This window comes from Mesoplodon bidens (genome assembly GCF_964165515.1).
Source record: "Mesoplodon bidens genome assembly, chromosome: X".
NCBI lineage: Eukaryota > Metazoa > Chordata > Mammalia > Artiodactyla > Ziphiidae > Mesoplodon > Mesoplodon bidens.
In genome coordinates this window covers 45,706,388-45,721,349 of record NC_138163.1, presented here as the reverse complement: position 1 = coordinate 45,721,349, position 14,962 = coordinate 45,706,388, and the positions used below count along the sequence as shown (strand labels likewise).

The window sequence follows — 14,962 nt, the reverse complement described above, 5'->3', positions numbered from 1 at the left end:
ATGATTTCCCAGTTAAATCTTTCACTCTATGTATGTATGCCTCCTCACATCTGAGATACATAGGCGTGCTTCCACTCATACACTGACAAGCTTGAAATTAAACACAAGACGGGCCACATTCTGGCAGAGTACAAATTTTACTCCCATTCTGGGTAGGAATCATGACTTCATAAGCAGAGCGAATAACAGTCTGCTCAGTATGTTTACACGTATGATTTCATGTCTCATATTCCAAAGCCTTTACTTAAATAAGGATATAACAGCAAAATTATATGGCTAGTGTAGCGCTCTGATTCTTATCAGCTGGGCTAAATGAAACCCGTTACTGCAATTGGCACAGATGGAGAAAAGAAAAGGAAGGTGAGACTATAAACATGGGAGAAGAGGAAAGAAAGAAAAAAGTGAAAGTAGAGGTAAGAGCAACATCAGCTGCTCGTCTACAAGGTACCACTGGGTGGCGCCAGTGCCCCTGGCTATCCAATACAGATACAGAACCAGGACGCAGAGCCATCAGTCAGCCTGTATTTTCCAGAGCTTAGGCTGGATGCTCAGAAGTCTATTTTCAACATGCTGATGGACAGATGCAATTCACCGGAGTTCAAGTTCTCTGCATATGTCATCAACATAGGCATAAGTCATAAGGATGTTGTGTTTATCAGAGACACCTGGAAGGTGATTTGTCAACATTTTTGCCTGGTGAAATGTTTCAGAGTCAGCTCACCATTCTAAATGCAGGGATTCTCAGTAGAGTGAGAGGCCAGGGGTTCTCAGTTGAGTGAGATCGGAGGAAAGGGATCAGAATGAACTAGAAAGCTTTTTTAAACTATTAGGTTGAACCATATAAAATTGCCAATAGTCGAAAAGCTGTTACATACAAAAATATAGCAATTTCAAATGGTTCAACCTAATACACACATATTTAGAATCAATGGGTTAATGAACCATTGTTACTGATAAGAGTGTCCTATTTCTCAGGTTTGTTGGGGGGAAAACGTTGAGAACACATGCATAGTTTGGCCTTAAATCATGAAGAATTAACTGAACAAAGAAATGGAAACAAAATAACTAAGGACAGGGACTTCCCCGGCAGTCCAGTGGGTAGGACTTGGCGCTTTCACTGCCGGGGGCCTCGGTTCAATCCCTGGTCAGGGAACTAAGATCCCTCAAGCCACTGGCACGGCCAAATAAACAAACAAATAAATAAGGATAGGGAATAGATTAAACTATATTAAAAATAGCAGACATGGGAAGATGTTCACAAAATAATTTAAATGCTATATTAAGTGTAAAAAAGCAAATTACAAAACGGTATATAAAATACATTTTGTTTTTTAGGCGAATTCAAAAAGGTTTGGGGGATATGGAAGGATATATACTAAAAAATCTCAATAGTTGTCTCTGTAGGGGGACTACCTGTACTTTGTTTTGTTTTTTTATCCATACATGTTTTCTAAAATAAACATGTATAACAATTTTGGATCCTGGAACAGGAAAAAAATTGAAGACTTTGATAGTAAAACTAGGGAAATCCAAATAAATTCTATAGTTTAGAGTACTGCACCAGTGTCTGTTATGTAAAATGTTAACATTATGGGGAGCTGGGGAAAGATATCCAGGACCTCTGAACTATCTTTACAAATTCATTGTAAATCTAAAATTATTCCAAAATGAAACATTTATTTTTAAAAATAAGCCACGTATTAAGATCACATTTTTTAAATCCAGAAGAAAAAATCCATTTGGTTAAGAGATTCCTACATTTAAACAAGAATATGATGGAATAAAACTTCTTTGGTAGAAAGAAGTCTTGGAAGAAGCTATGCCTTCCAGCATGACAACCGAAAGTTGTAAAGACTTAATGACATATGCAGTGACTTTCATAATATGAAAGTGATGTTATCCTATTGGGCATAGGCTCACTGAAGCAGGAAACAGACGGTTGAGTCTCTACTTTCTTCGGTTTTGTAATCATCACTGCTGAAGACTAACCACCATAAGGACATTTGAGGGAAATAATTAAAAATAAGTATAGGCAGTAACCACCCTTTTCATCTGTAATATTTTTAAAAATTTAGTTTCCCAAATCCTGGGCAGCTACAGGTATATGCACATGCATTCGTTCAAGAAAAATTCAATGAGCATTTACCAAGCCCACCCCTTCTGGAGCTTACTGTTCAATAGACAATATTTTAAGAGGACATGACAAACATAGAGAGCAGACATATACATAGAATAGGAAAGGAGGGATACCCATGAGCCAACCCTCAACCCTATAATAATAGCCCAACCAGACTTTTTAAAAAACTTAATAATAATAGCTGCCCTCTGGGATTATCCAGTTATACCTGTTAATGCTTAGGTACCAGCTGGCTTGCTCAAAATGGATTTTTTTAATTTCCTTTAAATATTGGGGCAAGGAAAATTATGCAAAGCCTGAAAGTGAGGTTCTGAAAAGGAACAAAGGAAAGGACAATGCAGAGCTAAAAACACAAACAGAAAACTAAAAGGTCTGGATCAATTTCACCTGCAGACTACTATCCACCTGTTACAAACAGATTATAACCTTCTGGTTATAATACTCCTCCAGCAAGTGTAAAATTTGGAATAGGTTAGTTCCACTTCAGAACACACCCAACGGAGGTTTCCTTACTTGTAGGTTTCCTTACTTGTAGGTTTCATTACTTGAGTATTGACAATGCCTCAATATAAGGCACTTTTGCAGAAGATGAGATCCGAAACAAGAATTTCAAAAACAGATTTAAAGAGAAGCACCAGTGTACTAAAAACTCCCAAGCAGAGCAGAAGTCTTTTTCCCATCTCAATGAAACACTGTTTAAGGAAGGGGAGTTATCTGTCCCCATAAAAAGGTCAGCCAAGAAACTTGCTATAACTTCAACAGTGTTGATATTTCCGACCAGCAGATATCATCCATTTATCCCTAAAGCATTTAACTTCTGCTGTACCTACAATGTGTAATTTGCCTTTAAGACATCCCTTTGCAGTTATTTCTGTGAATAGTTAAGTGAAAAGACATCTTTAAATTAGGTTATAATTCAATCCTCCTGGAAGCATCTGCAAACAATGTGAGCAGCAGTAAAAGGTAAAGGCGGTTCGCTTTCTCATGTACTATACAGGGCAACCTGCTGCTTACTCTTCTTCAAAAGCAAAACTAAGGTCAACACAGAGGAGGTTCTGAAAATAAACGTTCTCTATTAAGCATACATCTTGAGGCCTGATGGTTGTGTGACAGCAACAGGCCAGATTTTTAAAGAATAAGAAAAGGGATTATCAGAATGCTTCCAGCACCTTGATCTTATGGTTTCCAGGGCTGCTATGCCTGAAAGTAGAAGAGAAAGGCATTGAGGTTCGGCGCCTGATGCCAAGTCCAGGCAACATCCTGATCTTTCATCAGCAATGGGGTACTGCCGGTAAAAGCAAGAAAAAAAAATTTTTTAAGAAGGTCTAGCAATCACAGGACATGGCCCCAGATCTGGCCAAGTACCAAACTCAAATTCTAAAAGTTTAGCTCATTCTACAGAACAATTTTATGCAACCCAAATATGTAACTGTATGACTTTGAAACATCATTGATTTTCTTTCACACAGGAGGCAGAGGCCAGCAGCAGAGGCAACAAATCTAAGAATTGATTTTCCATGCTAAACAGACTCCTAATCACTCCTCTCAAAGCAGAAGAAACATTTTCTCATGATCTCATGACAAAATGTAATGACATCTAGAAGAGACCAGACAAATAAAATTACCTTAGTGTCACATTAGCTAGGAATGATGCAAAATTAAAGAAATCAACTCTAGGCTGAAAAGCAATTCTTTCAGCCAAAATTAGCTGCTTCAAAATGAGTTGCTTGCATCTCATCAAAGTCATTAAAGTAACATATATGTGTTTCATAACAACAATCCTGTCTTTGGAAAAACAAAGAGTTTTGACTCACTTTTGCAGATTTCCACCGGAGACTGTGATATCAGATTAAACACTGCAAGGCTTCTCATCACACTCTTAGCTTAGGGACCCAATAGGCTGCAGCTTGTTTTTAAAATATGTCTCTAAAGAACAAACTGGAGTTGAGATTCCTAGTTTTCAAAACTCAAGGTACGCTCTGGCTAGAGACCATATGTTCATGGTCAACTCTCACTCCTTTGGTCATGCCCTAGTATAGCACTGACCTCCTCTTTCCTGTGGGCAGTGCCCTAAGCAACATGACCCTTCAATCAAAGGCAGGGAGGGAAGTGGTCAACAGTCTTCCTCAGTTGAGGACAATTAGAAGCTAGATTGTAAGGAAGCACTTTCTCCCTAAGAAGTTAAAAAAAAAAAAAAACCTACAATCTTTAGGGTTAGGGGCTTTTTGAGAAAAAGATCAGCTGTCTGAAAGTTAAGTTAGGAATGACTCTCCCATTGCACCACATGTACTATATCACTGCAATCATAGGCCAATCACTCCACACAAACATTTCATATAACCAAATAACAACGGCTCAAATGCAGGGTACCACTGAGACAAGACAGAGATTGGGAAGCTATCTGAGCACTGGAATATTCTTCCTCCAAGAGCCAGGTAGAATATTCTTCTACCTTTGCAGAGCCCTTATGCTTACAGTGACTCCAGAATGACTCTACTGAGCTAGGATTCAAGTCAGCCGGCAGGGCAAGTACAAGTATCTTTTTAACCCCAATGAACACTTTGTACTTCTGGGGTTGAGGATCACCCCTCATTCAATTCTACTCAGTCCTAAAAGAAAGGCATAAAAGTGAGGTTGGGGAACTCCATTTCAAAACATGGATTAAAAAAGGATGTGGGAGATTCACCAGGGAAGTTTCCATTTTGCAGTTGTCTTTTCTCAAATTACCTGTAAAGAAGTAAATTCCTTGGGGGATACTTCCTAAATAAAGTTACTCCCTTACTAACAGTTTAATATTCAACAATCTCTTGGTGATCAGGAGAATATGAAAATTAATGTAAATATGTGCATAAATTAAAAACCTGCTTCCACATAAAAACCCTGGCCTTTATACTTGACACTGAAAACAAAATCTAAGCAAAGGAATCCAAAAATTTCTGGTGGAAAATCTGTGTTATATAATGTCCTTACGAGTTCAGTCACTCTGCTTAAAAATGTATAATGTGTAACTATATTTGAATGAATATGCTAATACTGACATTTCTTTCTATTGGGAAAAATAAACACTACACAGCTTCCCATCTGCAGGTTGCTATAATTCACCAAACAGTGAGCCTGAACCATGACTTTTCTAGTTTCCAGAGTATGGAAACCACCTGCTTCACAGAAATTCTAACCTACTCACTCCTGTAAGGAAGTGCCTGGGCACAAACGGAATCCCAAATATTTCACCAGAGGCTTTAAACCATACTAAACTAACCTTGCACCAAATCCTGAAGGTCTCTGTGGTTCCAAGTACAAGAATACCATTATCCTAGCCTGCTTTTCCCTTTTCTGCTCTATTTGTCTGAAACACATTCATCTGACAGTTGTTTGTGGCTAGTTCTGCCCAGTTCTACCCCTCAGTCAAGTGATGATTTTTCAATTACTCTTTTAAGCTATGTCTCAACTTAGTATCTTCAGTGGTCATGGGGAACACAGCATCTTTTACTTGGATGCATCCCATGAGATACTAGTGCTAGTTCTGTCTTCTCTTCTGTTTCCAAAACCATAACTGAACTTTAAGCTCATTCAACCAAGTTCCTGTTTCCTGTCTGCGGGAAATGTTCAGCTTTCAGTTCATTTGAGAAGCAGAAATGACTAACATATTCTGAGAATAACGAATGACCACCATTTCAGCAGGAGCAGCTCTGCCCATTTCTGCAGGCTTTCTCTGATGACTCGTCACTCGGGTACCCCCAGGGGAGTGGTCCTTCAAAACCCTATCATTACTTTTTTTTGTAGTATTAAAATGCTTTAGGCACATATTGAAGGTAATAAACAGGATACCTAAGAGAAAACAGGTATTTCACCATGCCTTCCACTGCCTTAACTTCTTAACAACCACTGGAAGCCACCATAAATATTTTCAATACCTCTGTTAATAGCCTCATCTCACATGTCCCTGTCATTAATCAAGTGAGAAATGGGAAACCTCTATTCTGACTCCCACATAAAATCTGCTAACTTCACAGTGCTTATGAAAAAAAATCCTCTTGCTGTGAAATCAATTCCAGAAAGGCCAAAATGCACAAGATGCACAGCCTTGGAGAGCGGCGAAGCTATTTCAATCGCCATAACAAAAATATGAGCAGCTATGCTAGGCCATCACATTAACACCATTGTCTACAAGGTAGAATCTTCTTTTGTTAAATACTCTATTGAATTCATCATAAACTAAGGTCTTTTCACCTCTAAGTCCCACAGCATAAACCCAGAAAAGGATATAATGGGCCTACGGCGGATGTGCTTAATAAATGCTTCTAGAGGACATGTGAGCAGAATACGTACATACTTGCCCAAATCAAACACAGTTCTCCTAATGTACAATTTTATATACTATAGACTGAGTTACCGTAGACAAAGATTCATGTTGCCACAGAGACCTAGATTTTCTTTACTTTTATAAGTTGTGAAAACACAACTAAGCCCACACATTTACCAAAAATTAGAGCAGTTGGTTTTTCTTTGAACCAAAATAACTGTTCAAGCTCAGTTTTAAAATCTTCATTAAAACCAAACTCCACCCAAAAGATTCCTAATGACATTTTAATACATTGCACTTATACATCATTACTAGTAACTACAATTTAAACAACATGTGCATAAATTCCAAACAGAACTGAACTGGTTTAACATTGAGGAGTTTTTAATTCCTTGGTTATTTACTTTTGGTGGCCATGACTTTAAGATTATAGTTTGTCCTAGAAACCAGTTATTTTAAGTAGAACACTACACTTACATGGCACAGTGTTGTTCTTCTTCCCACTAAGATGTCTTTTTCACTTATTCAGAGTTACCAAACGTGAAATATGCTCACAGTATAGAGTCAAGTTAAAGGAAGCAAATTACAAATCGGTATGCACAGTAAGAACCCATTTTTGTAGAAAGAAGATACATGTGTGCACACGTGTATGTATGTGTGCACACATGTGCATGCAAGCATCCAAACATGTGTGTACACAAACGTGTACCCAAAAGTTGACAAAAGATCTCCCTGGGTATGGGATTATGGTGCTCTTATTCTTCTTTATACTCATATTTTCAGTGCAGAAAATTTAGACAATACAAATAGTACTTTAACAAAGGGAGAAAATTATTTTTAAAAACTACCTGAGTGCTCTCTAAATACAAGGCATTCACTCCATTTCAGAATCGCATTGTAATTATCCTCCAGTGTGTAATGTTGCATATGATGAATCTGTATAATTACTATCAAAATAGTAATCATAAATTAAAATTCATTGTAGAATTGTATAGGGTAAAATGTATAAGTATCTCTATACTGCCTTCCTCTAACACCACTCCCTTCTGCCCTAGAGATAACCATTTGTGGTGCGTATCAATCACATTTTTTTTGTATCATCCATACGCATGGTAAGGTTTTGTTCTTTTAGATAAGTGGAATCATGGTATACGGACTGTTCTATAACTCCCTCCTCTGCCTTCCCCACTTTTAACAACATATTTTGGAACTCCTATGTCAGTTTACATAGGTCTGAAGGGTTTCTTTCCTTTAATAGCCCCATGTTACTCCACAGCACAGCATGCCATTATTTAAATCATTCCCCTTCTGATGGACATTTAGGTTGCTGCCAAGTTTTCACTGTTATGACCAGTTTCACTGCATTGAAATCTTGTATGCATCTTTATACAAATGTGCAGCTATTTCCTTAGAATAGCTTCCTACAGAATTGCTGGGTCAAAATATATGCATATTTAAAAAATTAGAGGATTTTGGTACTCTCTATCAAAAAGCTACACAATTTGCACTCTCATTAACAGTGTATGAGAGTGCCCATTTCTTTCAAAAAGTGAATATTATAGTTTTTGCCAATGTATTTGGTAAAAAAAAAAAAAAGTTTTCATTTCCCTAATTACTAGAATGAATTTGAGCATGTTTTCTTTTTAAATCATCATTTCAATCTCTTATTATGTGAAAGGCCAATTCATAACCCTGTGCCACTTTTTCCAACAGGTGCCTTTTTCTTATTGATCTGTAGGAGCTCTTTACATATCATAGATATTACACAGTAGAAACCTTTTTATCTAATGTTATTTGGAACACTTGATTAGCTAATTGAAAAGGACAACTAAGGTGAACAGTCATAAGAAAATATGCACATGACAAACATTTCATTTTATCTTCATTTTATCAGTGGTAAATGTACACTCGCTCGTCAAACTTTTGATAAAGGGCCAAGAAGCCAAGACCTTTCTTTAACTCCAGGCCCACGGATTGTAAAGAAATTTAATTTGAATTATTAGATAATGTAGAACTTCAAAGAACTTAAAAGACACTTGCAAGGAACTATGAGTAGAGAACCCTTCAGATTTTTTGTATTTATTTTATACAAATCTTTTATCGTTGTCTTACCCACACCCAATTATACAGTAATAACTTGCTTTCACCAACTCTTTCCAAAGCATACCATTTGTTTTGTTATAATAAACCTATCTCCAGCTTCAACAATTATCTATACGTGCTGAATTTTATTTCTTTCACATCTCTATGCACTCCGTACCTCAACCCCCATATAATCTGAAGCAAATACCAGACACCATATCATTTCATATGTAAATTTTCAGTAAGAACTTCAATTCCCCACTACTCAGACTGTATCACATTATAAAATATGAAAATAAATTACGTATTTACAAAAACAAGAACAACGAGCATATATAGGTTCAGTAATAAAAAATCTGTTGTACTGGTGGGTCCACAACCGTGGCTTATCTGAGACCAACCTACTAATAGCAAGTGTTCAGTGCACAGTGTATTTTACGAAAGAAATGAGTATCATTTAATATGGTGAGTCGGTTAAGTAGAAGTCAATAAAAGCTTCCACTGCATATGTAGAAGTTATTTTCCCCCAGTCTGTCATATGCCTTTTTAACTTTGTTACGGTATCTTGTGCTTTCCAGAAATTTTTAAAATACATCTTTAATGTATTTTTGTGTATGATGTGAGGCTGAGATCCATTTCTTTCCAAATATACAGCCCACGGTGCTAACTCAATTTCCATTTTCAACATTACTTGTAGGTAAGACATTTAAAAGAACTAAAGTGTGAACTTCTAACTTATGAAAGGAAGCTGTGCAAACAAAATAATAAACCAGCCAGTCTTAAGGTCAGCTTGATAGGCTCAAACTACTATGTATTTAAAGATCACAGAAGTTTGGGGAGCAGGAGCAACAGTGCTGCCATACCTGGCTCTGTCGTTACCGTTCTGGCTCATGGTGGGATCTCCAAAGGACATCGCAACTGGACAGGCCTTCTTCTCAATCTCACTATTTGCCATACTTGTAGATTGACATTCACACTGAAATATCCCACACTTGACGACAACAACAACAACATCAACCTTCCCAACTCTCTACCCACTCCTTAATGCTGCTCCTAGACCACAGTGCCTTCAGACTTAAAGAAAATGAATACACTGTTCTGAACCACAAATTCCCATGGAAATATACCTAAAAGATACTAAAAGTCAAGGTAAAGTCTGTCAAATTTCCTTTATAACATAGAGACTCAATAATTTTTAAGGTTGCTTTATCTCTGGGCAAACTTTTTGTATAAAATTTACCAGAGAGTAAATTGGCTTTTAGGGCCATAAGTTCTCTGTTTCAACTCTGACATTGTATTTTGAATGCAGCCAGACAATACATAAATGAATGGATGTGCCTGTATTCCAACAGAAATTTATTCATAAAAACAGGTGGTGGGCAGGATTTGGCCACCGGCAGTATTTTACCAGCCCTTGTCTTATACCAATGATTGATCTTTTTCAAATCCACTTCCCTGGCTATACACTTATTTGAACAGATATGGTGACACTGAAGGGACAAGTAATAATTTCAGTACCACCTTACAGAAGTGAATAATCTAAAAATCGATCACTAAGCTCTTCCTGTAAGTTCTCATAATATGAGCACATATATTTTTCAAAATATAACACTGTAAGTCACCTTAAAACTAATGCTTATTCTAAAAGATAATTAAAATGAACATTAAGTAGCTACTATAAAAGAAAAACATGCAGTCTAGACAGACAAATTCAACAGTCTTCTATTCACTATTCTGAGTAGCAAAAGCCTACTAAATCTATCATCATATTCGCAACTTCACTACTTAAAATGCAGAAGCAGACTTTCAAAGTACATTTAAATGAGAACACAATTTTTTTTATTTGGAATACTTACCACAAATGTTGATTAGAAACTATAGAGTTTTGCCAAACTATTTTAAAATTAGAAAGTGAAACCAAAAATCTCCTTGGCATATGACGTGTCTACTTAATTTTAAAATATTAATTTTAATGTTTCATTTGACTGCCTGGTAAGGCAGAAATTATATTTTAAGGCACAAAAGGATGGCAGCCATTTTAATATAGTGAGAGCATGTATGAGTATGTACATACACTGTAAGCCATCAAGACCACTAGTTCAAAGAATACATCTGAGCTCCAGGATTGCTCAAAGAAAAAAATATTCACACTGTTTACAGAAGTACTGGATGTTATACAGAACAGCAAGGAATAAAATTAAATAACAAAAGTACATAAGACCCCTTGACACCAAAGGCATGATCCATAAAAGGAAAAATTGATAAACTGGACCTCATCAAAATTAAAGATTTTTGTTCTGCGAAACTTCCCTGTGAAGACGACGAAAAGGCAAGCTGCAGGATGGGAGAAGATATTTGCAAACCATGTAGCCAACAAAGCACTAGTATTAAGAATATATAAAGAACTCTCAGAACTCCACAGTAAAAAAAAAAAAAAAATCCAACTAGAAAATGGACAAAAGACATGACCACACATTTCACTGATGAAAATACAGAGATGGCAGATAAGCACATGAAAAGATGTTCAATGTCATTAGCCACCAGGGAAATGCAAATTAAAACTATGAGAAGATATCACTATATACATATCTATCAGAATGGCTAAAATAAATAATAGTGACAACACCAAGTGTCAGCAAGGATGAGCACCATTCATGCATTGCTGGGGCACGGGCAGGGGTATGTAAAATGGCACAGTCACTCTGGAAAGCAGTTCGGCAGTTCCTTATAAAACTAAACATGCAACTACCATACAAGCAGCAATTGCACTCTTGGGCAACTATCCCAGAGAAATGGAAATTTATGTTCCTACAAAAACCAGTTCACAATTTTTCATAGGAGTTTTATTCATAATAGGTTACAAAATACGGGAAATAGCCAGATGTCCTTCAATGGGTGAACGATTAAACATCCACAGCATGGAATACAACTCAGGAATGAAAAGGAACTAACTATTGATACAAGACACATTCCCTGCATGAATCTCCAGGGAATTACACTGAGTGAAAAAAAGTCGATCACAAAAGATTACATATCGCATGATTTCATTTGTATACCATTCTTGAAATGACAAAATTATAGGCAAGGAAAACAGATCAGTCATTGCCAGGGATCAGGGAGGGAGGGAGATGGCTGTGGCTATAAAAGGGCAACATTAGAGACCTTTGGGGTGATGGAATTGTCCTGTATCTTGACTGTGGTGGTAGTCACACGAATTTACACATATGGTAACACTGCATAGAACTAAATACACACATGCAAGTGAGTGGATGTAAAACTGGAGATCTCTGAATCAGGTGGATGGACTGTATCTGTCTCAATTTCCTTGTGACATTATGCTACAGTTATGCCAGATGTTACCACTGGGGAAAATTAAAGGGGATTATTTTTATGATTGTATGAGAAGCTACAACTATCTTAAAATAAACAGTTAAAAGAGAAAGGAAGAAAAAGAATATATAAGACCAGCCAATAGCAGGAGTGGAAAAAATAAAGCTTTCATTTTTGCTAAAGTCTCAATCACTGAAAGTCAAGGAAAGAAAAAAAAAAAAAGAAATGCCAAGAAGAGAGTCTACAGGCTATAATTAATACAATCATCTCCTCCTCCCCTGGGGAGCCTTAACTTCCCCAGGATTTTGCTTCTGTCCCTGATTTGACTGTTGTTAATAAAAATAAACTGACATACAAACTGTCTCTCCATAACTCCCACCATCATCACCTCCATCCTGGACTATAAAACTAAACCTTGCAGCGTAAGGATTGTCTTCTTAACCATCATATCCTAGTGGCCTGGCACAAAATACGTGACAGATGGAGGAATAAGATAAGTTGAATGAACGAACAAATGAATGAATGACTGAGATGCCTGCATATTCTTTTCAAGCGCCTAGCCAATTACAGTTATAAGGCAGTATGTATACATTCCCGTACAAATTTCTTAAAAGCCCTGAATGTTTAAAAAAAATAATAAAGTGTGGTATGCACACTCTTCACTTGCAAGCCTAAGTTAGCAATACCTGACTTTTGTAAAATGCTTCCCAATTTATAGACTTCCACATATAGTAATTCATTTGATAAGGATGAATTAAGAATTATGCATATATAGATTGGAACTAGTGTAAGCAGATCTTTCAGAAAAACGTTCTAAATAACTAAGGATTTACGGCACAGCCTTAATGCAAATTGTGATATATATATATAGATAGATAGATAGATAGATATAGATATATATGTATGTATGTATTTTTCAGATTGGGGGACTTATACGGATTATTCTGCCAATATCAAGACCCTTTGACAGATGCAAAAATGAAGAGAGGTAAAGTGACTTATTCAAGGTTATACAATCAGCTAGCACTGGAACTGGCACCTGAGCCTCTCTGGAGTCTCAATTCATTTCTCTTCTCACTGAACTGGGCAAGCCTCTCCTTTCTCCACCCATCCCACCCCTACCCAAAACACTCAAACAAAAAATCTTAATCTGAACCGCTTATTTTTAAAATAGGGGTTTTAGGGGGAAAATTGAATTTATTCAAGATGTTAATTGTCGCATTACACCTTCTGTGGATTTTTCGGTGTCAAATTACTTCTCCTATCAGAACAATAAGGTACTTTATTCTGTGGTGTGAGCAGACTAACAGTTTAATGTTTCATCCTGCACCTAAATGGCAGAGAGGGTGTTAATTATTACAGGAGTCTTACAAGTCTCACACTTCTTTTCAATCGAAAAGATGAGCTATATTACAATCCGAGGAAGAGGCCTCACACTATTAAAATCTTGATTGATATGCTCATTGACAGTACAGTCATTGGATCTCTGCTTACAGCCTTATGTATCAAGAGCAGTTAAAACTATTTGTTAGAGGCAATATAAAAGAAAAAGTAACGTGACTTTTTGTTAGAGGCAACATAAAAGAAAAAGTAACGTAGCAACAAGCAACTACCGGGAAATGAGGATTTCATCAGGTTAAATCTCCGTTATGCTGCAACATGTTACTAAGCATGAGTTTAGAGGTCCTAGAATCAAAACACTAGAAGGAACCTTCGTTCAACATCCTCATTTTTGTAAATGAGGAAACTGAGGCGTTGATTAAACCATTAACCAATAAAGCAGACTGCTTACTTTTTCAAAGGGATTCATTTAAATGCCATTTCGCCCTTATTCTCCATCTCGCCGTTTCTTAGAGGGATGATTTTTTTTTTTAAGGTGAAAAGAACGATTAGAGCAAAGTCATTTCAAGAGGGTGAAAAAACATGCCTTTGAAGGAGGAGATGGCTGGAGTGAAGAGAAGAAATGACGTCTTATTTAAAATATGTAACCCCTTAATGGGGGTTAGGCAGTGAATCATATTCTCCTCGATTCTTCTCTGTGCTATTGACATCGACCACAGTTCTTTCTGTAGGGCAATCGAATGAGAGGAAGAGGAAGTGAATAAAGCTGATGCTAAATATACAGCACCCATGGAGGACAGGGATGTAGATAGGTAGAACAGGAAAAAATAAGAGCATGTTTCTGCTATAAACCAGCCGTTTTTCTAACCTACCTAAAGATACGGAGGCTAAGAGGATATCGGAAGCTAGGGCATCCCTCAAATTCGAAGGGCGGATGCTTCTAGGGCCAGAGAGATCCCCTAGCTGTCAGATACAGAGAGACCCGAAGGGGACAAAATGGAGTTGAGGTCCAGGAGCTCCCTAAAGGTCGTTTGGAGGTCTGGCGAGCCCTTGATGTGCTCATTTGGAAAGAAAGGGTCATGGCAAAGCCTAGTACCCGATCGGGAAGATGCTTTTGGCTCTCGGAAGGCGGTGAGCGGCAGGAAGAGGCAGGCCAGGGTCTCGAGGACCCCAGACCTCAGCAAAGGAGATGACACCGGGACCTCGGGAATCTTCCCAGCCCCGGAGGAGGCGCAAGGGTAGAACGCCCGAGCTCCAGAAGAAAGCGATCGGATTCCGGTAATGAAACGTCCCCTCAACCTCCTCCGGGCTCAGGTGTGGGACGATAGCTTGGCCGGAGCGGGGGCCCCGGCACAGCGACAGGGCAGGGGTTGCCGGGGCAGGAGCCTCGCCGGCTGGGGTTACTCACCGGAGGCGCTGCCTGCGGCGTCTCTGCAGCCGGCCAACGCTAGACACTCGAGAGGCTGGTGGAAAGGAGCCGCGTGCCCGTTAGCGCTGGGGCGAGGAGGGGCGCGCCACGGAGGCCGGAGAAAAAACCGCAGCGGCGCGCGCACACACGGAGGGCCGGCGGAGGAGGAGGCGGGGCGAGGCGCGGCGCGGGCCCGGAAAAGACGCGCCCGGAGGGGCGGGCGGAGCGGGGGCGCGCGGTGGTGTGGCACAGCCGGCCGAATCGCCGGCGAAGGCGCGCTCGGCCCACCCACGCTCCCGCCTCCGCTCACCCCGACGTCAGCCGAAAAGGAGGGCCCGAGCGGGCCGCTAGCGGCGGGGGG

General features: G+C 38.7%; 1 protein-coding gene across 5 annotated transcripts in view; it reads right to left on the bottom strand.

Moving 5' to 3' along the window:
• Nucleotides 1–14,741, bottom strand: part of ACSL4 (acyl-CoA synthetase long chain family member 4) — an 81,695-nt gene extending 66,954 nt beyond the window's left edge. For 4 of the 5 annotated variants that reach the window (XM_081222060.1, XM_081222061.1, XM_081222058.1 and 1 more), the window contains exon 1: nucleotides 14,602–14,740. The gene's annotated coding sequence lies outside the window, so the exon portion shown is untranslated. Of the gene's footprint in view, nucleotides 1–14,601 lie in introns of all 5 variants that reach the window. The other variant, XM_081222057.1, reaches the window with a different exon arrangement.
• Nucleotides 14,742–14,962: the final 221 nt, after the last annotated feature.